This window comes from Ambystoma mexicanum, chromosome 13 (genome assembly GCF_040938575.1).
Source record: "Ambystoma mexicanum isolate Mex_15411 chromosome 13, UKY_AmexF1_1, whole genome shotgun sequence".
Classification (NCBI taxonomy): Eukaryota; Metazoa; Chordata; class Amphibia; order Caudata; family Ambystomatidae; genus Ambystoma; species Ambystoma mexicanum.
The window spans coordinates 259,859,886-259,884,140 of record NC_090938.1 but is presented as its reverse complement, the minus strand read 5'-3'; positions in this window follow the sequence as shown (position 1 = coordinate 259,884,140).

Here is a 24,255-nt window from a genome sequence, read left to right as displayed (position 1 = left end):
CCCACCACCCCCACCCCCCAGCCACCAGGGGCACCCTCCACCAGGCCCCCACTCATGTCTCCCACCACCCCCACACCCCAGCCACCAGGGGCACCCTCCACCAGGCCCCCACTCATGTCTCCCACCACCCCCACACCCCAGCAGTGCAGGGGCACCCTCCACCAGGCCCCCACTCATGTCTCCCACCACCCCCACCCCCCAGCCACCAGGGGCACCCTCCACCAGGCCCCCACTCATGTCTCCCACCACCCACACACCCCAGCAGTGCAGGGGCACCCTCCACCAGGCCCCCACTCAAGTCTCCCACCACCCCCACCCCCCAGCCACCAGGGGCACCCTCCACCAGGCCCCCACTCATGTCACCCACCACCCCCACCCCCCAGCAGTGCAGGGGCACCCTCCACTTGGCCCCCACTCATGTCTCCCACCACCCCCACAACCCAGCAGTGCAGGGGCACCCTCCACCAGGCCCCCACTCATGTCTCCCACCACCCCCAAACCCCAGCAGTGCAGGGTCACCCTCCACCAGGCCCCCACTCATGTCTCCCACCACCCCCACACCCCAGCAGTGCAGGGGCAGCCTCCACCAGGCCCCCACTCATGTCACCCACCACCCCACCCCCCAGCCACCAGGGGCACCCTCCACCAGGCCCCCACTCATGTCTCCCACCACCCCCACACCCCAGCAGTGCAGGGGCACCCTCCACCAGGCCCCCACTCATGTCTCCCACCACCCCCACACCCCAGCAGTGCAGGGGCACCATCCACCAGGCCCCCACTCATGTCTACCACCACCCCCACACCCCAGCAGTGCAGGGTCACCCTCCACCAGGCCCCCACCCATGTCTCCCACCACCCCCACACCCCAGCCACCAGGGGCACCCTCCACCAGGCCCCACTCATGTCTCCCACCACCCCCAAACCCCAGCAGTGCAGGGTCACCCTCCACCAGGCCCCCACTCATGTCTCCCACCACCCCCACACCCCAGCCACCAGGGGCACCCTCCACCAGGCCCCCACTCATGTCTCTCACCACCCCCACCCCCGAGCAGTGCAGGGGCACCCTCCACCAGGCCCCCACTCATGTCACCCACCACCCCCACCCCCCAGCCACCAGGGGCACCCTCCACCAGGCCCCCACTCATGTCTCCCACCACCCCCACACCCCAGCCACCAGGGGCACCCTCCACCAGGCCCCCACTCATGTCTCCCACCACCCCCACACCCCAGCAGTGCAGGGGCACCCTCCACCAGGCCCCCACTCATGTCTCCCACCACCCCCACCCCCCAGCCACCAGGGGCACCCTCCACCAGGCCCCCACTCATGTCTCCCACCACCCCCACACCCCAGCAGTGCAGGGGCACCCTCCACCAGGCCCCCACTCATGTCTCCCACCACCCCCACCCCCCAGCCACCAGGGGCACCCTCCACCAGGCCCCCACTCATGTCACCCACCACCCCCACCCCCCAGCAGTGCAGGGGCACCCTCCACCAGGCCCCCACTCATGTCTCCCACCACCCCCACACCCCAGCAGTGCAGGGGCACCCTCCACCAGGCCCCCACTCATGTCTCCCACCACCCCCAAACCCCAGCAGTGCAGGGTCACCCTCCACCAGGCCCCCACTCATGTCTCCCACCACCCCCACACCCCAGCAGTGCATGGGCAGCCTCCACCAGGCCCCCACTCATGTCACCCACCACCCCCATCCCCCAGCCACCAGGGGCACCCTCCACCAGGCCCCCACTCATGTCTCCCACCACCCCCACACCCCAGCCACCAGGGGCACCCTCCACCAGGCCCCCACTCATGTCTCCCACCACCCCCACACCCCAGCAGTGCAGGGTCACCCTCCACCAGGCCCCCACTCATGTCTCCCACCACCCCCACACCCCAGCAGTGCAGGGGCAGCCTCCACCAGGCCCCCACTCATGTCAGCCACCACCCCCACCCCCCAGCCACCAGGGGCACCCTCCACCAGGCCCCCACTCATGTCTCCCACCACCCCCACACCCCAGCAGTGCAGGGGCACCCTCCACCAGGCCCCCACTCATGTCTACCACCACCCCCACACCCCAGCAGTGCAGGGTCACCCTCCACCAGGCCCCCACCCATGTCTCCCACCACCCCCACACCCCAGCCACCAGGGGCACCCTCCACCAGGCCCCCACTCATGTCTCCCACCACCCCCAAACCCCAGCAGTGCAGGGTCACCCTACACCAGGCCCCCACTCATGTCTCCCACCACCCCCACACCCCAGCAGTGCAGGGGCAGCCTCCACCAGCCCCCCACTCATGTCACCCACCACCCCCACCCCCCAGCCACCAGGGGCACCCTCCACCAGGCCCCCACTCATGTCTCCCACCACCCCCACACCTCAGCCACCAGGGGGACCCTCCACCAGGCCCCCACTCATGTCTCCCACCACCCCCACACCCCAGCAGTGCAGGGGCACCCTCCACCAGGCCCCCACTCATGTCTCCCACCACCCCCACACCCCAGCAGTGCAGGGGCACCCTCCACCAGGCCCCCACTCATGTCTCCCACCACCCCCACCCCCCAGCAGTGCAGGGGCAGCCTCCACCAGGCACCCACACATGTCCCCCTGCCCCCAGGTCCTGATGATACTCAATCATGGCAGTAATGGGCAGCATACCCAGCACAAACACCCAGGCAAGGATTGCATCCACCCACATAGTGAATGCAATTACATGATACAACCCCAACGGCAAGTCTGTAAATGAACACATGTCCGTCACACACACATACACAATGGGTGCAAGTCAATGTCAAAACCCATATCATGACATGTATGAAACCAATGAGAAAATACCACAAGTGAAAGTTAAAAAGAACATGTATTAAAGATGAAAAATAAGTAAAAAAATCAAACATACAACAATGGGGATGACAAAATAAATGGTCCATGTCCGAGAACAAATGTAAAAATAAAAAAAACAAAGTAATCCAAAAACAAATGTTGTCCAAAGCAAAATCATGTGGAAGTAAAATAATGAAAAACCATTTCCTCATGGTTAACACAATAATTAATAAAAAAAAGTTTCTTCAAAAAGCAAACTATATACACGAAAATTCCAGGGTCCATGAGCCCAACACCATAAATGAAACCTACTACTACCTAATGAAAATAATATATACAAAAAAGTGGCCATTGTCCGAGCGGTCCAAAAAAACAAAAATTAATAAAGGAAACCTAACACTAACTAACTAAATAACTATATACAAAGGCAGCGGGCAAGTCCTGCGGCTCACTCGGTGATGTTGCTGGGCAGGGCATCATCGAACTCCATGTCGATGTCCTGGAGGCGGGACTCTGTCCTGGCCCCGAGGTCTCGCAGGGATAACCCCATGTCCAGCTCAAACTCCCTGCGAGCTTCCTCGAGGCACTCAGCCCGCCTCAACGCCCGACGCATGGAGAACTCCGCCCTGACCATGGTGAGCCGCTCCTCTTCCGCCCGCTGCCGCTCCGCACCTATCCGCTGGACCAACTGCTCCCACACGGAAGACACCACCATCCCAGGGTTGCCCTGCCCTCCGGCCGATGCCTGCCCCTCTGATCTTGATGGCCCCGAGCCATGATGCCTCCCACGTCGAGCCCGCTGCTGCCTCCGACGCCACTGCCTCTGCCAGCACGACGGCATCCAGGATGATGGAAACCACCGACGCCGTCGTGCACGTGCCCTGCCAGATGATGCTGTCACATCTTCCATCTGCTGGGGTCCAGTTGCTGTGTTGTCCACCCCTGCTGGACCTCCGACTCCCAACTGTGGCAGGGATGGGATCCCCACCGAGCTGGCTGCATTGGTCGGGGCAGGTCCACAGGGGGCCCTGGTGGCATCTGGGCTGGAAGACGGCAAGGAGAACGACTGGTGGATAGCCTGCACAGAGGAGGAGAGGGCCGCCACATTGGCCAACACATGCAGGAAACCCCCGAACATGGCCGATCCCAATTGGGCCACGTCGGCACGGTGCACTTCGTGATGACGTGCGTGCTCCTCCCGGGAAGCACGCACGGCATCACGAATCACAGCCGTGCGCATCGCGACCCCAATCAGGACCTTCTCCGCACGGCCAGGGGTTCCCACGTCCGCAGGTGGAGGGGAGTCAGGTGACATGGACATCCCCTCTACCTGCGGACGGGCCTGGGACGGGGCATCCCTGCTGGTGCATGGTGGTGCACTCACAGGGTCAGGGACAGCAACATGCACAGGCCCCTCCACGGTGACCTGTGCTGCCTCCTGCCCCTGGCCCTGGACTGCACCACTTGCACCAGCAGGGATGCCCCCACCAGGCCCCATGTGTGCCCCAGTGGCGGCCTCCTCCTCCTCTGTGCAAACCACCAACCTGGATGGCTCCTCACCGTCTCCCACCGTAGCAGGCCCCTGTGGGGGCTCACCCACCCCTTCCGCTGCAGCCGTGGGGGCATCCCCGCCGCCTTGCTCCACAGCGCCGTCTCTGCCCTCTTCTTCACTAGCCGCTGCGTAGAGGGAGACAAAGAACACAAGCATCAGGGCACTGTACAATGGTCCCCTAGACAGGAAGCAATAGCAGATGAGCACCACTGTCAAAGTACACTTCCATCATGTCCCTCCACAACACATGGGTCAGTCCAGGCAAAACACACACAGTAACAGGCATGGTGCATGCCATGGACATTTCCATGCATGTCCAATGGACTCTTGAAACATTCAATGATATGTAACTCACATGCATCATGGCTCATGCCTATCACATGCACACACTTCACCTCAGTCACATCCATCTGGCCCCAAACACACCAAACACAGCGGATACAAGAGTAATTTGGCTGCTTCACTGAATCTGTGCATTGTCACACACATGTGTCATGCATCCATGGCATGCACAAGTCACAGACACGCAGGTCAGGCACACAGACATGGCTACCATATATGTACCTGGCATCAGCACCCATCCCTCACCCCCATCCATGTCCAGGTACAGAGACTGGCATGCTCTCATGTTCAAAATCTGCATAGGGCTCCCCATGCGGCATTTGAACACATGCAACAACCATGTGGGTCACACATCACTGGTCGCACATGCATTACCATGATGTCCCTGCACACATACATGCATACATGGCCTATGGCACACATACAGGCAAGTATCATAGAACCAGCACACCGCAACATGACCTGTCTCACACAGTATTGCTTGGACACTTACCGCTCAACTCCAGACGGGCCTCCCTCTCAAGGATCTGGGCGTGGAGCACTGGGCGTACGCGTTCCAGGACCCTCATCTGGATGGAACTCATGCGGCCCCGGCCCCCCTCCACGAGGCGCCGGGCCTTCACAAGGGTCCTGGACCTCAAGTCCTCCCAGCGCTTCTTGATCTTCAGGGCGTCGCGGGTTGCCACCCCCTCCGCGTTGATGGCAACCACACAGTCGGTCCAGATCCTCTGCCGTCCTTCCTTGCTGGCGCGGGACGATCCAAAGAGGGCGTCATACTGCCCCAGGACATGCTCCACCAGGACACCAACTTCGGTGGCAGTGAAGCTGGTGCCCCTCTGCCCCTCTGGCCTGGGGTTGCCACTGGTGCCAGATGTGGAAGTGCCCGACATGGTAACCCCAGAGGCAGGTGTGGGTGGGCATCTGGGTCCTGGGGCTGGGCTGTGGAGCGATGTAATCCCAGTCGGGAGTCTTCAGTTCCAGCAGGGGTGGACACAGCAACTGGACCCCTGCAGATGGCTGATGTGCAGGCACCAAATGGCAGGGCACGGTGGCAGCAGGCAGGCAGGCAGGCAGGCAGCAGCAGATGGCACGTGGGAGGCTGCTCGGGGCACTGGGGGGCAGTAACTCGGCCTTCTGGGCAGGAGCGTGGTCTTCCGTGTGTTTTCGCGTGGCCAGCTTGATACGGAGTGATTTGGCACGTGAAAATCCTGCACGTCAGCGTGAAATCCGAGGAAAGGCCCTTAGCGCGTAAGCGCGTCAGCACGCATACGCGATTCTATTGGACCAGAGTCCCTCAGCGCGTAAGCGCGTCTGTGACGTGACCCGCACGGGTGTTCCCCACTCAGCACGTGATGACGGGGCACACGTGGAAATACTGCACGTCAGAGTGTCATCGCGTGTAATTGGACAAAAGTGCGCGTACACGCGATTGGCCTATGTACGTGTATTTAATGGGTGCGCGGGCACTTACACACGCAAATACGTCAGCGAACCTGTATCCCGTGGTGCGTGTGAATTTCCACACGCTATTGGACTGGGAACTGGATTCCAGGGGTGCGCGGGTCACACGCTGTATCCCGTGGTGCGTGTGAATTTCCACACGCTATTGGACTGGGAACTGGATTCCAGGGGTGCGCGGGTCACACGCTCGCCTAGAACACGCGCAAAGCATAAATTTGCGCACTTTAACAATAACAAGCTCAGACGCCAGGATGAACATACCGTTCCTAGCAGCAGTGGCAGTGGGCTACCAAAGGAGGAGGAGGAGGATAGTCAGGGCCAGAATATTCACACCCAGAACCAGCCTTTTCGGGATGCCTGATGACCAGGTGTATGGGAGGTACAGGTTTCCACCACACATTATACTGGACCTGGTGAGTGAGTGGGAGGATGACCTCACATCACCCACCCTGTGCTCCCAAGCACTCAGCCCCCTGGAGAAGGTCCTCAATGTACTGCACTTCTTAGCCACTGGATCATTTCAGCGGACAAGTGCCATAGTGGGTGGGGTGTCACAGGCCACCCAGTCACGCTGCCTACACCAGGTCTTGAACATCATGACTGCACGCCCATCAGTCCGCAGGCACATATACCTGCCCAGAACACCTGCAGAAAGGCATGCTGCCGCCCTGGATTTTTACGGTGTGGCACGATTCCCCAAAGTGCTAGGTGCCATCGACTGCACCCATGTGGCTCTACGTCCCCCCAGGGCATCTGAGCACATCTATAGGAACCGCAAGCACTGGCATTCCATCAACGTGCAGGTAGCATGTAATGCCAAGGGAATCATCACCTCAGTATATGCCAACTATCCCGGCTCCACCCACGACAGCTTCATTTACCGAATGTCCACCCTAAGCCGGGACCTAGAAGCTGGGCGGCATGGCGATACATGGTTGCTTGGTGAGTATGTATGCCACTGCACATGCATGCATGTTGGATACTGAGCAAGGTCACAACCCCACCAATGATACCAATCACCACCTCCACAGGGGACAGTGCCTACCCTCTCAGCCCCCACATGATGACGCCAATTCGGAACCCCACCACGCCACCCGAGGTAAGATGTAACACAGCCCACATTACGACCCAGGGCATAGTGGAGCGCACATTCGGAGTGCTAAAGTCACGCTTTCGCTCCCTTGACCGTTCTGGCGGGCAGCTGTTATACGCTCCCCCAGTAGTGTGCAGGATCATAGTGGCAGCATGTGTCCTGCACAACGTTGCAACACGCCGGGGCCTGGCCGTGGACATGGTGGTGGCCCCACATCCCCAACCACATGCACAGCCGCTGCGCATGGGAGGGGAAAGGTCACGGGGGGAGGCAGCCCGTACACAGCTAGTGGCTAATTACTTCACATAGAAATCACACCCCTGTGGAGTGCACACTGCCCTGGCACATTCCATCTGACAATCAATGATGACTCAACCTGACACTGATCCTGAATGTCTGGAGAATGAACCGTGAATACCATATCAGCCTGAGATTGTTCGCCTGGAAGTGTCACAATGTGTGCATCCCTACCCACACAGACACCACCAATGCAGTTTTGTGAAGTTACACATTCAAGCAGCTAAAATGATTACCCACTTGCAAAATGCAACAAGAGGACAGTGCCATGTCAGCCAACCCAACCCCAGCACCGCCACACGACACACCGTGCCATGTCATGCTAATTGCAGGTAAACAAAGTAATCCCCACAACATGACACTAGTCTCACTATGTACAGTGTCCCTATTAGAAACCTGCAACACCTGAAATGCTCACAGCAATGCCGGACCAACAACATACTTGAGCACGTAGTACCATTAACATGACATCACAAATGTTACATATTAGTAGTCTCACCACCTGGAAATGCCTGCACTCCCACCACTACCAACTGTGCAGTGTTGGCGCCATGTAGAGTTGTAGGTGCACTGCTGCCAACATGGACCCCATCTCCAGACTAGAGGTCCTTGTGTAGACATGAGGAAGGGACCTGCAAATTGGGAGGTAGACACAGAAGATGAGTTACACATCAATGCAACATGCAGTGTACAACACAACAGCAATATGCACTAGGAATGTATACACAGTATTGACTACAGACTGCCCACACAGCTCATGGGAGTCCAACGTCACTGTGTAATTCACTGTCACTTGGGCACACCCTTTGCAAGCCCATGGAAACGGGAAGCAGGAGGGGTGTGTGTGACTCAAACCCAAGCATCTGAACCAAATACATTACAAGCCTGCATGTGCCCAGCCACAATGCAGCGTATGCCCACAGGAACCACAGAAGCCAACAAATCGTCCCAAAAAAATAGGGAATAAAAGAAATAACAATAAAAATAAAAATAAGAAACAATCAAAAATGGCCATTGATGGGCCCGGGGGGGGGTGGGGAGGCCACCCAGGAGGTCCGAGGACAGGATGCACACCAGAACCCACCTGCGTGGATCCTGGGAAAATAAAACACCTCCATGGGCTCATGGCCCACACGGCTACCCTGTTGTGGGAGTATCACTGCTGTCGCTATTATCACCCTGTGCAGCTGCATCCGGAGGTGGTTGCACTATGGGAGGCAGCCCACGCAAGGCCCTAGTCTGCTCCTCCATGGCTGCAAGCATGCGGGTGTGGTAGGTCTGGTTCTGGAGGATGAGTGTGCGGAGGTCCCCATGCAACAACTCACGGGATGCCCGGACCTCCGCCCTCGTTGCCTGCATCTCAGCTGAGAGCGTATGGGTGAGACGCTCCAGCTGCTGTTCTGTCCTTTGGTGTGTTGAAGCCTCAAGCTCAACAAGAGTCATCCTGAGGTGAAGGAGCTCCTGCCTCAGGGCTTCCCTGTGGCCCTGGGACTCAATGGAGATGGCCTCCTGCAGAGTCGCCAGTGCCGCCCGCCTGTCCCTGTTGGACCCCAACATGTCCTCCCTGTGTGACTGGCAGATGGAGTCGGTTGCCTGCTCTAGTCGCTCCATCAGCCTTTCTGTGGGGACAATGGAAGTGGCCACCCTATCCATGGCCTGAGCCATCATCTCGGATGATGCAGCCTGTTGGGTTGCCATACCGTAAATGGATTGCTCCCATGCGGTATTGCCGGGTGGCGTACGGCCACCACGTCGGCGGGCACCACACCTGTCTGGGGCAAGGCGAACTGCGCCTTGCTGTGCCGGCACTGCCTGAGGCTGCAGGACTGCATTCCCCCTCTGATCTGCTGGCCCAGGAACAGGATCAGATGTCGCGGAGTGTGACCCTGCATCCGTAACCACCGAAGGCGTAGCTGCCAACACTGACATCCCCATGGAGGGTTCTGACCCTGGAGCAGGTGGGTGAGACAGAACAGAATCCCTCCCTGGAACACTCACCTGCGACGGCACGTAGGTCTCATCCGAATCAACACCTGAGTACAGCTCGGGGGAGGTGCAGCCAGAGACACCCCTTGAGAGCACGACCTGCAGCACTTGTGGGTTCTCCCCCACCACCACACCACGTCCCTCACTGGTGGTTGGTCGGCCCTCGGACCCCTCCTGGGTCTGCACCATCTCCACAACCCCAGCAGTATCAGGTGCGTCTTCCCCTGCAAAGACATGAAAACAAAGAAATGGAAACAGGCATTAGCACCATGGCACACAATGAGGGCTGAGAAGCAAGAGAACCAGTACTTGATTGACACATGTCCCACATGACTAAAGCCCTCCCATGCATGCACCCTCACTGCGGATGAAGTGCAGGCAAATGGCACACACTGATGACACCAAGATGGAAAATGAACACATTTTCTGCATGCTGCCTCGCAGTGGCATCACACATTGGCCTGTGATTGCCAGGTGAAACACACATGCCATCACACAGATGGCATGTACCATTGCTATTGAGTGAAGATGGAGTGGAGGGCAGCACCTATTCATTCAGTCCAGTTCCCGTATGTAATTGCTTTTCTAATTCTAACAGGTCAGATTTTTCACCTGGAGCTGCCAGTCTGAAATGGTCCAATTGCACAGGGACATGTGTGTACAAATGATATCCAGGTAACAAAGTCACTACACTTCACCATTGCCATGTCAGACATGTGACTAGTGGACAGCGACATGGCTAGTAAAAGTGGGGGAATGCAAACAATCTGACTGAATGAACAGTGAAAAATAAGCAACAATGTTGTGGCAAGGTGACACTTCAAGGGCAACTGGCGTGCAGTTGGGCTAGATGTCTACTGTTGGCAGAAGGGATACTGCTATGGCCAAATGCAGCTGCGCAGGAAGTATTGCATGAAGCACATGGCTGACCCATACGACTCAGGCGCACACACTCTCACCTGGCACACAAACAGAAGCCCTCACACACACACCATGCACTGACGTAGGTCCCAGCGACTGACTCATGTGGAGTGAGTTCCATGTCTACTACTGGAGACCCACCTCCAGTCACTAGAGTTGCGGCATGACTTGAGGCCAGCTTACTCTTTGCCCTGCGCTTTAGGTCATTCCAGCGCTTATAGCAATCATTGGCTGTGCGCCTCACGATTCCAAGGGCACTTACGATGTCCGCAACGGTCTGCCAGAGTGCCTGGCGTTGTGCAGGTGTGGTCTTGGATCCTGCAACAATGACCATCTCGTTGTCATGTCCGGACACATACTCGACAAGTGCATTCAGTTCGTCATCCGTGAAGCTGGGCTTCCTGGACGGGCCGGACTGTGTAGCCGTGTCTGGGGCATCAGCCTGTGCCGGACGAGCACTCTTCCTCTTCCGCTTGGAAGGTGGTGGTGATCCTGAGTGTCCTGCGCCGCTTTGGACACTAGGGGCAGGAGCCCTGATGGACTCTGTATCAGGAGTGTGGGATTGCACACTCAGCATGGGAATTGGTGCAGGCATTGGCTCTAGTGTGATGGTGTCAGGGGGAATGTCAGCAGCATGGACTAGGACCGACACTGTCCTGGCTGGGTGTGTGAGGGCTGGGGTGGATGGAGCCGCAGCTGCCCCTGCAGCCTCTCCGCCCTGCCTCCTTGGTGCAGCAGATGACCTTGCTGCCCCAGATCCACGTGGCATGATGGCATCAACGTGCACCAGCGCACGTGTCGTAGCCCTGCTGACCTGGAAGTCAGCCATGGAGTCAGCCAGGTCTGGTGCCACAATGGGCTGGTCCAACAAGGGCTGAGCATGGATGGTGTCAGCCACATCAGCCTCTACGGGAGGGGGGGGGGATTATGGGTGCCCGTGACTGGTCCTCCACACATGGGGGGACAGGCTCACCCTGCAAGTTACGACCACATCCCCTACCGGATCCACCACGGCCACCACTTGTGGCTCTTCCACCTTTGCCACCCTTACGGAATCCTCGCCTCCCAGCCATGGCACTGATGTTAATGTGCGTATGGGAGTGGATGTAGACTATTGTCCTGGGCAATTGGGGGTCAAAGGGGTTGGGTACCAGATGGTAATTGTACCCTAGTGCTCTAGCAAGGCTGATTGTAACCCCTGGGGAAAGATGACGGGTCACGCAATGCACAGGAGGCCCAAAAAAGGGAGATGACGTGCACGCAACCCCTCCTAGACCACGTGTGCAGAAAGAAAAACCTGCACTACGCTGTGGCACCCAGTAACACAAGAATGAACGTATGCGTGTCACACGCAGCCTAGAATGACCTCTGAAGGGGTAGGCTACACACGGGGCAAGCACAGATGTTAGATACGTGCGTGACTCACCGTCTGCCTGGTAAACGAGCGTGTAAAAGGAGCACGTTTGGTTGGCAACACCCCCGCCAAAAGAAGATTTGTACGCTGTCTGAGGAGACAGGACAACAGTAGAAGGGAACACTGTTTGAGGGAACAGGCCCAGGTAAACCAGTAAAAGAGAAAAAAGAGAAAAAGCTGTCAGAGGTAACAGGGAATACGAACTTGAAACGCCGTGAAGTAAATCGCGTGTGAAACGACAAGAAGTACAGAATTCACCCACTCGCTCTCCGCGAAAAGCACGTACATGGAAAACGTGTTCTACACGTACCTTTTATACAGGCCCACACGTCCAGCGTCACTTACGCGGCGTGTACGCGCTAGGGCCATTTCCACCAATTACATGCTTTGTCACTTCTGCGTGTAGGGCCATTTCCACCAATCACACGCGATTACACTCTGACGTGCAGTCTTTCCACGTGTGCTCTGTCATCACGTGCTGTGTGGGAAACACCTGTGCGGGTCACGTCACAGACGCGCTTACGCGCTGAGGGCCTTTCCTCAGTTTTCACGCTGACGTGCAGGATTTTCACGTGCCAAATCACTCCGTACCAAGCTGGCCACGCGTACGCACACGGAATACCACGCTCCTGCCCGGAAGGCCGAACTACTGCCCCCAGAGCCCGAGCACGCTCCCACCTGCTGCTGCCTGACTGCCTGCTGCCCCTGCACTGCTGGGGGGTGGGGGTGGTGGGTGACATGGGTGGGTGCCTGGTGGAGGGTGCCCCTGGTGACTGGGGGGGTGGGGGTGGTGGGAGACATGGGTGGGGGCCTGGTGGAGGGTGCCCCTGGTGACTGGGGGGGTGGGGGTGGTGGGAGACATGAGTGGGGGCCTGGTGGAGGGTGCCCCTGGTGACTGGGGGGGTGGGGGTGATAGGGGACATGAGTGGGGGCCTGGTGGGGGCTGCCCCTGCGCTGCTGGGGGGTGGGGGTGGTGGGAGACATGAGCAGGTGTGCAGGGTAGTCCCCTGTTTTGTGGGCTGCCTGCAGGGGCCGTGGAGGGTGTACAGGGAACACCTGTGAGGACCCACCCAGCCTAATCGCGTGTGTAACTTCCCGCGCACCCCTGAAATACACGCGCCCAGGCTATTCGCGTGTGGAACTTCCCGCGCACCCCTGAAATACACGCGCCCAGGCTATTCGCGTGTGGAACTTCCCGCGCACCCCTGAAATTCACGCGCCCAGCCTATTCGCGTGTGGAACTTCCCGCGCACCCCTGAAATACACGCGCCCAGGCTATTCACGAGTGGAACTTCCCCCGCACCCCTGGAATACACGTAGCACGCTGGGAGACATGAGTGGGGGCCTGGTGGAGGCTGCCCCTGCACTGCTGGGGGGTGGGGGTGGTGGGAGACATGAGTGGGGGCCTGGTGGAGGGTGCCCCTAGTGACTGGGGGGGTGGGGGTGGTGGGAGACATGGGTGGGGGCCTGGTGGAGGGTGCCCCTGGTGACTGGGGGGGTGGGGGTGGTGGGAGACATGAGTGGGGGCCTGGTGGAGGCTGCCCCTGCACTGCTGGGGGGTGGGGGTGGTAGGAGACATGGGTGGGGGCCTGGTGGTGGGTGCCCCTGGTGGCTGGGGGGTGGGGGTGATAGGGGACATGAGTGGGTGCCTGGTGGAGGCTGCCCCTGCACTGCTGGGGGGTGGGGGTGGTAGGAGACATGGGTGGGGGCCTGGTGGTGGGTGCCCCTGGTGGCTGGGGGGTGGGGGTGCAGGGGGACATGAGCAGGTGTGCAGGGTAGTCCCCTGTTTTGTGGGCTGCCTGCAGGGGCTGTGGAGGGTGTACAGGGAACACCTGTGAGGACCCACCCAGCCTAATCGCGTGTGATAATTCCCACGCACCCCTGAAATACACGCGCCCAGGCTATTCGCGTGTGGAACTTCCCGCGCACCCCTGAAATACACGCGCCCAGGCTATTCGCGTGTGGAACTTCCCGCGTACCCCTGAAATACACGCGCCCAGCCTATTCGCGTGTGGAACTTCCCGCGCACCCCTGAAATACATGCGCCCAGGCTATTCGCGAGTGGAACTTCCCGCGCACCCCTGGAATACACGTAGCACGCTGGGAGACATGAGTGGGGGCCTGGTGGAGGCTGCCCCTGCACTGCTGGGGGGTGGGGGTGATAGGGGACATGAGTGTGGGCCTGGTGGAGGATTCCCCTGCACTGCTGGGGGGTGGGGGTGGTGGGTGACATGGGTTGGGGCCTGCTGGCAGGTGCCCCACACTGCTGGGGGGTGGGGGTGGTGGGAGACATGAGTCGGGCATGAGTGGGGGCCTGGTGGAGGCTGCCCCTGGTGGCTGGGGGGTGGGGGTGGTGGGAGACATGAGTGGGGGCCTGGTGGAGGCTGCCCCTGCACTGCTGGGGGGTGGGGGTGGTAGGAGACATGGGTGGGGGCCTGGTGGTGGGTGCCCCTGGTGGCTGGGGGGTGGGGGTGCAGGGGGACATGAGCAGGTGTGCAGGGTAGTCCCCTGTTTTGTGGGCTGCCTGCAGGGGCCGTGGAGGGTGTACAGGGAACACCTGTGAGGACCCACCCAGCCTAATCGCGTGTGATAATTCCCACGCACCCCTGTAATACACGTACCCAGCAAAATGGCGTGTGATAATTCCCACGCACCCATGTAATACACGTACCCAGCAAAATGGCGTGTGATAATTCCCACGCAACCCTGTAATTCACGTACCCTGCCAAATCGCGTGTGATAATTCCCGCGTACCCCTGTATTACACGTGCCCTGGCTAATCGCATGTAAGACTTCCCGCGTACTCCTGTAATACACGTTCCCTGGACAATCGCGTGTTGAACTTCCCGCATACCCCTGTAATACACGTTCCCTGGACAATCGCGTGTTGCACTTCCCGCGTACCCCTGTAATACACGTTCCCTGGACTATCGCGTGTTGAACTTCCCGCGCACCCCTGAAATACACGTACCCTGGCACCCTGGCTAATCGCGTGTATAACTTCACGCGTACCCCTGATATGCACGTTACCCGCTTTGCGTTCCTTGTTTGGCAGCCCTGTAAACTGGTCCAGGGTTAGCGCAGCCCTTTGTGATGATTTAGCGATTTTGATGGCTTTTCCTTGCGCGAGGGCGTTCTTGGGGGCGTTACTGGCGCTGCTGCAGGGTCGCTGCGATACTCTGCGCCACGGCTGGTTTGGGAGCCTAAAATCCATGAATACGCTGTGCACGGAAATCAGTTTTAGCGCACGTGCCTGGCGCAGACAATCGCACGCGGACACTCTGCGCCAGCCGCTTGCGACACTTTTCTGCGAAATTCTATGAATTACCCTGTAAGAGTTTGGGAGATTATGGATTATGGAGATGGTGACCCCTACTGCATGAAAGAAGCAAACCCCAGTTACTAAAGTTAGAATCAAGCTACTTCATTGGTCCCTCAGTGACAGAGGGAGATGTGCCTTCTGTGTCAGTTTAAAATTAAAGTACCCTGCAGAAAGGGTCCTAGCTGATTAATTAAATTATTGATTGATTGTTTCCCAGTTTATACTTACACTAGGCTAAGTTTTCCAGAGACACAGCTATGCATTGCATCTTTTTTATTTATTTATTGGACATTTGTATGGCACCTATAAACAAGTGTTTCCCGGCACCACAAGTCAAAAGTGGGAGGTAGGAAAAAAAACAACAGTAACAGATCCCACTGTGCCTTGCGACATTCTTACTGTGCAAGTGCAGAGACCTAAAATAGCAAAGGAGGGAGGAAGTAGGGTGTAGGACTGGGCAGGGGACAGTGGTAGTAGGGAGGGGGTGATGTTCAGGCATGGGGGGCCCAGGGTGCTGAACAAGTGCTGAGAGGAGGAACAAAGGGCAAGTTCAGGGTAATTGGGACAGAGAAAAGTGTGAAGGTGGGCTGGCCCAGATTCAGGCTAGTCCGGGAGGTGTGCCTGAGGGAAAGTGCTGGTAGGGATGCTGGGGGGGACTGTTAAAGGAGGGCCTGACCCATGTAAGAACCATGAGGGACCAGGCACCAGTCGCAGTGGCAGAGAGACACTAGCACGGGTGAAGGAGTAAAAAGGAAAGTTTTGAAAAGTTTCTGGAACTTAAGGAGATCCGGCTCAAGTCTGAGGAAGGCAGGGAGGCCATTCCAGAGGGGGCTTCTGCTGAGGAAAGGGATCTACCTCTCACTCTCTACTTGGAGTAGCATCTGACTTGCAGAAAGTTGGAGCTAGAGGACTGAAGAACTCTAGCAGAGAGGTTTTAAGGGAGAGAACGCTGGATGTAGAGAGGTCCCAGGTCCCAGACAGCCTTGTGGATGATGCAAAGGGTCTTGAATTTGATCCCTGCGGTCACCGTGAGCCAGTGGAGAGATTTTAGGGCTAAAGAGATACAGCCCATGGGCTTGAGGCCAACGATTAGTTTTGCAGCCCAATTCTGGATTAGTTCAAGAGGGCGACGGGAAGAAAGAGGCTGATTGAGCAAGAGGCAAGGCTGTTGCAGTATTTCAGCTTAGGGAGGACCAGAGCTCTAGAGGCATTGAGCTTCTGGGGGAAGGTGAGGAAAGGGAGAATGCCTTTGAGGAGGTGGAGCTGAAAGTTGGACTTCTTGGCAAGGTCCGTGATGTGTGGAGAGAAGGAGCGAGAGGAGTCAAAGATGGTCGTAAGAACTTTAGCCTCACAAAAGGGTGAGGGGAAAGGACCCAAGTAGGCTGGACAGAACAGTGGTTATATGGTGTATAAATATCCTTTAACAAATACAAAATACAAATTCAAAATACAATTCATCAGACTTCATTTACATATTCATTTTCATATTCCTCTCGTAACATAGTTGAACACAATTCCAGTTTTAAAAATTAGCGATACAATCGGCCTCATTACGAGTTAGGCGAAAAGGGATACCGGGCACCGGTAAGGACACAGGTGCCGGTAATCCCTTTGCGCCCTATTCTGAGTTCCCTTAGCGGGTCCATTCCTTAACGCCTGGTTTGACCAGGCATTAAGGACGGGACCCTTTAAGGGATTTTAGAGCTAATAACGGTACCGCAATTTGCGGTACCATTATTAGCACCTTCACATTGAGCCCTATGGGGGCTGAAATGGGAATGGGGAATGGATTTTTCAAGGGGGACTTACCGGTCCCGCAAACGTCAGAATACACCGGTAAGTACCCATTGAAACAGGGTGGACTTGGTACCGGTATTGGAGGTAGTCATGGCGCAAATAGCACCATGATTACCTCCAAACTCGGAATGAGGGCCAATTTCTGTTAAGAAATGCACACAGCAGTAGTCTATCGATTCAAAACATAAGGAAACAGTATGGACTGCCATATAACTTCCACAAATAAAAGTTCAAATTGTTGCAGCAGCTGACCAAAGTAAAAACACCTTAGATCATTCAAAGATTGACAATGTAACTAACAGAACAAGCCTCAATGTCGCCACTTGGTCTAATTTAAGGCAAAATCTACAAGTCCTTTTACTATGTGGTATCCTGTCTCTAGCACCTGTGGTTTTTCCGAGTTGACAAGAGATGTAATCTGAAACACATAATCTGAGCATGCAATGTTATGCTTGGTGATTTAATCAAATGCGCTGGAATAACCCAATATGATCTCACATCCAAGAGAATTACCATTACACACAGTATATTCTGACCTCTTTGATTGTGTGGATTCAATCCATTTCTTAAATCTTTTTCTTCATTTTAATTGGGGTTTTCATAATCAAGTCATTCGATAAGCAATAATCGATGCTTATTTTCTCACACTCTTTTGCCCAGGAATGTAGAGAAGGCCAATCACCCCTTTGCAATAGCATTTTCAATCTACACCACATAGTATCCTCATCTGTGTTTAAGATCTTAGATAATAATGAGAGATTTGTCCACTGGATAAGTGATTTAATAGAAGACAGGTCTAACTCATATTGGATTACAGCCAATGGAACGCCCTGTGGGAGCTTCACAGCGTTGTGCCAGAAGTGACCCTCTAGTGCATCACAGTCTGCACTAGAGGCAAGCAATAATTGTCCACTCCATAAGTTATTACAGGCAAGACTTTCTTTTTGTAAAATTCCAGAGTCAGGACCAGGGAAAATTGACCAAACCTACAATTTATTAGCATTGCTGGGGCTGCCAATGCAGTCATTTTCGACTGATAACGATCTAATAATTCTGTCTGATTTCTGTCAAATAAATTCACAAATACGCAAAATTAGAGACGCACTCTAGTTTGTCCACACCCAACATCCAGGAAAAGCTTTCATACTTCTACATCATCCCAGGTCTAAACTGGAACACCTTAGATTTAGATGCATTTATTGTCAAATTGTTCAACTTGGTATAAAAATCGAACGCGTACAATTTGTCTTCCAGACAAATAGGGGTACAATCGAACATTACCAGATCGTCTGCATATAGCAAATAATGTAAATAATTGTGGCGAAAAACAGTCAACATTCTCAAACGCCTCATTACTGTCTAAAAGAAACAAGCTGAAAAGCATCAGAGTCAGAACGCAGCCTTGTTTAAGGCCATGACTGGTACCAATGGAAGATGTTAGTCTACCCTGATTGTTCAGCCTGACTCTCACTGAGGTATTTGTATACAGTGCCATTACCATTTGAAGCAAGTTTCCAGGACAATCCCCACTTCTGTAGCTTACTCCATAAAAGTTTCCTATCCACACTGTCGAAGGCCATGGTGAAGTCAATAAAGGCTACAAAATCCAGTTTAGACATCACCATGGCCTACTGATTTAATAAACCCAAAATGAAGGTGTGTACATGGGTGCCTGTGCCTTTCGGAAAACCCATCTGAAATATGTCAAATCTGCCCACATTCTTTGCCCAGCTGGTTAGATCTTTTAAAATCAAATTTGAAAAGATTTTCGCTGGTATAGCCAATAATGCAATTTGGCGATAATTACTAGCAAGGGTTCCAGAACCCTTCTTGTGTATAGGAACCACAAATGACTCCAGGACTTAGTAAGGGACATAGACACCATCATTACTTCAAATATAGGTCTTAATAGTCGAGCCCAAAGAGTTGGATCTTCCTACAAAACCCTATTTGACAGCCCATCGCGACCAGGAGCTCGCAAGTTCTTACTGCAAGTAATTATAGATTTAATGTCATCTTTGTTGTAGTTCAGGTGCCAAAATTCAGCTCCAATTTTCGTTGTTGTCAGCCCCTCTCCCCTTTCACCCTTATATACAAAATGCTCAACCCATCCAACTTCTAATATCGGAATCAGTTGTGCATGAGTTATGGATGTGGTAGCATGATTGACCAGTCTCCAAAATTGTTGGGAATCCCCTTCCGCTGTCTGAGTTGGCATCCTACGGGAATCTCTCTGCAACATCACATAACGATGTGTTTTTAACGAAAATTGTTTCCCTTGTTTAATTGCCTTAAATTCCACCTCACTCATTTCCTTATGGGTATGTAGTGTGTCCTCAATTAAATTTTTTTCAATTGCACCTCATAATCATATTCATGGTTTTACACTACCAAATTCCTCTTGATTTGCTGCAGCATCAGTGAGTGTATAAGTTGATAAGGAAACCTTGTTTAGGCTTCAACAAGCTCATTGGGGTGGTATCATTTTTCCAAGGTGCAATAAAATGATTGCATGTTAGGCATAATCCAACACATTACATTTTTGCCCCCATTCACTTCTAATTCAGCAGTATAAGATAACCTAGTTGACACAGAACTCTCTGCTCTCCAGTTTAAAATAACGGAGAGTGATCACTCTTAACTGAAGAAAGTACTACCAAGGAAATTACATCCTGAAAAATGTCCCAAGACACAAAGAAGTAGTCTAGAATACTTTTGGATTCATCTTGCTGCCAGGTGTATTTTGGGGGACAATCACCTGGAACGAGGCCAATAGGAATGTCAAGTCCACAGGCTTCCATTAATGCTCACCAAGCTTTGCCCCTAAATATAAGGTCATTGTTATGATTACTAGTGGGGTCTTATATTGTGCAATAAATACAAACTGCATTGAGATCCCCACAAATTAGTTACTGTTTCTCCTAATTTGCCAAGTGAACATTACTTCTTAAATACATTCCAGGAAGGAGGATTGAGTCACCACATTTGGGATAGAGTAAACATTTTAAAAAAATGGAGGTAAAACTCATCTTTGGACATATCACTCTGTCCCACTCCAATCCAATCTAATAACCACATATCCCAAAAGAAACATGACTTCAAATATGCATCTGCCTGATATACTTGTTCCTTACTAATCGAGAATTGAAGTGAAGTGTTACCTCATCTAGTCTTCCGTTGTTCCAAAATTCCTCCTGATTAATATCAGAGGAAGTAATGTGTGTCAAAAAGGATACTTTTACAGCAAGTTAAGTACATACAATTGTTTAAAATCAATTGTTCACGATCCTCCAAAAATCTGTCTACTATAAGGTGCAAACTTGTGTCAGCAGCCTTAGAAGTACCTAACAACTGACTTTGCTCCACCTGTTTCCTTCTTTCCTATAGGTTAGAAATCTAGTTCCTACCACAACCTCGGCTTTAGCTGCATCAAGACTTCAATTTCTAGCTTGGTGGACGATCTCGTCTTGGGGTACAGTTACAACACTACGAAGTGGATGTTCGGCCGCAGGAATGGCTGCTCTCACATACACAACTTCCCTTACATTGCCACTCCCTGGCTAGGGGACCGCATGATGAGAGGTTGATGGACAAATCTCTCTGCCTGATAGCTCACAGCCTATTAACCTCATCCTCTGTATAGAGCCTGTTTGAACATCCTCCCTCTTTGTCGTCAGACCCAGCTCAGATTGCTTGCATCTACCATTCTTAGCCCCCACATCTTTTTGAACAGCCCTTTTCTGGTTATTACTGGTATGGTGAGGAGGGAAAAGAGCTGGGTGGACCATAAGGTTACGCAAAAACATCCTAGATCCTTTAGAAAAAATATTTTGCACAGCTTTCATGTTTTTTTATTTGTTCTTACTGTGTTGGGGAGTATTAGCTGCAACAGGCTTATCTCTTTTTTTGTGGTCCTGCTGGGATGAAAATTGGAAAAGTACCCCGATTTCACGATAGTTGGAGCTGGTTCCACAAGTTCCACACAGGAGCCATCCCCCCTCCGCCCCGTAACAGCTCTTGTGTCACCAAGCTTACACTTGGATAGATTGGGAATGCCTCCTCCCCCATCCCACATTAGGGGCCCAGATAGAAGCTTTCTGACACACCTCTGAAAGGCTGCAGGTTGCAGCCTCTCTCAACAACATTTGATTTCTCCATGACACCCCTACAGGAACCCCCATTTTTCCAACAGGGACCATTGCAAGTCAGTTGTACATTTCCCAGGATCAACAAGCTGTTTGCAATATAACCCCTTCATGAACCCTTCAACGAAAAGCAACTTTACATTTAAATCATTTAGAATCATTTTATTGGCCGTTCACTGCACATGACACCAGTTCTTGTTGAATTTACAGGGCTATTAATTCTTGTCTAATGTCTAGGCATGCCCGTAGGGTGACGGGCCACCATGATCACTCCTTCCTCTTCTGAGTGGTTCACCGCCTCATGGTGAACGAATCAGTAGACATTGATCAAATAAACTAATTAGTCTTTGGAGTCATAGATGTTGGAGGGGGTGTCAGACGTTTGCGAGCAAGCTTCCCTTCATTTATTTCCTCCACTTTCCACAGGGCACATCATAGGTTTTTTCAAACTTTCACACATTGACCTATTCAAGAGAGGATGTGTGACCAACATGGATTTGTCCCTACTGGGAGTCCCCTGTGTATTGCTTGTATTCTGTCCTTCAAGTGTAGGGGACCCCCGAACCTGATTGAAAGCAGATTGATCGTTTTTTCCGACCTCCTCAGGCACAGTGCATTTTCGTTGTAGAGGTGTTACAGATTTTGATACCATCTGAGAGTTTTTCAGTTAGTGTAATTTTTGAAAAGCACCCTCATTTTTGCAGCAAGAAACAAGCTCCAAGTCTGAAATTTCCCACAAAGTCTCCCTACTTTCCGTCAGAAGTAATCATTAATTGGATCTTGCATTTTTGATCGCATTGTAAGAGGGGAAGACTCTTTCTGCACCGTTGCTACGTCTTTAGAGATATGGTCTTGTGGCTAATTTACGTCACCATTTCCCAAGTACCGGGTCTTGGAAGTTGAATGATTGGGGTTGGTGTTGACCAAATGAAAAAATAACAGCTTCTACTTGAATGTCTGAAATCCTAGGAAGAGCTGAATTCAGAGGTGCAGGCAAATCTGATTGCAATTTTGGGGTAGACGCTGACAAAGAAACATGAAATCAAACAGGTGAGGATTTTGAGTTAGAAATCATGTTACAGAGCGTTATCTGTGGCAAAAACCTTGATGGTGGTTCTCTTACTTTGCCAATAATATAAATTGGTGAGCCGTTGCAATCTCCTCTCTCCCCAACATCACCTCGTTCGTTGCTGTTTAAGACCATCAGCGGTAACTCAACAATCAATTCATTAGGTTCATGGATTTCCCTCACTTCCCTTGAGGACGATGCAGGGCACGTAAAATAGTGGAAGTCCTCAGATGTACGTCCCTGTGTAATTGGAGGTATGGGGGTGTGGCATGCCACAAGACGTGTCCTCAATTCAAACTAATTAATTTTGCTTTGCGAAAAGGGATACCAGGCACCGGTAAGGACACAGGTGCCGGTAATCCCTTTGCACCCTATTCTGAGTCCCCTTAGCGGGTCCCTTCCTTAACGCCTGGTTTGACCAGGCGTTAAGGACGGGACCCTTTAAGGGACTTTAGAGCCAATAACGGTACCGCAATTTGCAGTACCATTATTAGCACCTTCACATTGAGCCCTATGAGGGCTGAAATGGGAATGGGGAATGGCTTTTTCAAGGGGGACTTACCGGTCCCGCAAACGTCAGAATACACTGGTAAGTACCCATTGAAACAGGGTGGACTTGGTACCGGTATTGGAGGTAGTCATGGCGCAAATAGCGCCATGATTACCTCCAAACTCGGAATGAGGGCCAATTTCTGTTAAGAAATGCACACAGCAGTAGTCTATCGATTCAAACCATAAGGAAACAGTATAGACTGCCATATAACTTCCACAAATAAAAGTTCAAATTGTTGCAGCAGCTGACCAAAGTAAAAACACCTTAGATCATTGAAAGATTGACAATGTAACTAACAGAACAAGCCTCAATGTCGCCACTTAGTCTAATTGAAGGCAAAATCTACAAGTCCTTTGACTATGTGGTATCCTGTCTCTAGCACCTGTGGTTTTTCCGAGTTGACAAGAGATGTAATCTGAAACACATAATCTGAGCATGCAATGTTATGCTTGGTGATTTAATCAAATGCGCTGGAATAACCCAATATGATCTCACATCCAAGAGAATTACCAATACACACAGTATATTCTGACCTCTTTGATTGTGTGGATCCAATCCATTTCTTAAATCTTTTTCTTCATTTTAATTGGGGTTTTCATAATCAAGTCATTCGATAAGCAATAATCGATGCTTATTTTATGGTCTAATGTCTAGGCATGTCCTTGAGGACGATGCAGGGCACGTAAAATAGTGGATGTCCTCAGATGTACGTCCCTGTGTAATTGGAGGTATGGGGGTGTGGCATGCCACACGACGTGTCCTCAATTCAAACTAATTAATTTTGCTTTGTTTATACAGATCGAAACACACAAGAAATGCTGAGAGCAGTAAGAACAAGGTTCCTCCTTACAAGCAGCGAAACAGAAACTCACCTCCTCAAGTTCCGCCCATGAGCGGATCTTAATTGGTTGATCTAACAGTCAGTGACACCACATACCACCACAGACCACACTCGCCTTGTACTCCGAGCCACACTCCGCGCGGGTAATGCAATTTTAGTCATTCGATAGAAGCTTCTCCTGCTCATCTGTGAAGAGTAAAGACAGACTGCCAACTTCATTTTTCCTGCATAGATATAACCCACAGCCACCACAGACCACAAATACCTAGCAGTCCACTATGTAGCATTTATTTATTTTATTTTTATTTATTTATTACATTTACCCTCGGGTATCTTGGCGCTTGAGCTTAAGAATATGGTTACATTTGCGAAACCTAGTTACATAGTTACATAGTAATATGAGTATGTGATTCAGTTATATATGAGGTCCATAGTTACATAGTAGTTATTTATTTATACAATTTGAAGTGCTTAGTTATGTAACACAGATATATGGTTATACAATCCAGTTAAGCAGAAAATATTCCAATGTAGGTAGGGTCTTAAAGCAGTAGGGGTCAGGTTTCAATACAAGTTAGCTGTGCAGATGTTGGGTAATATATTACTAGACAAAGCTGACAACCTAGGACTCCTTAGAGTA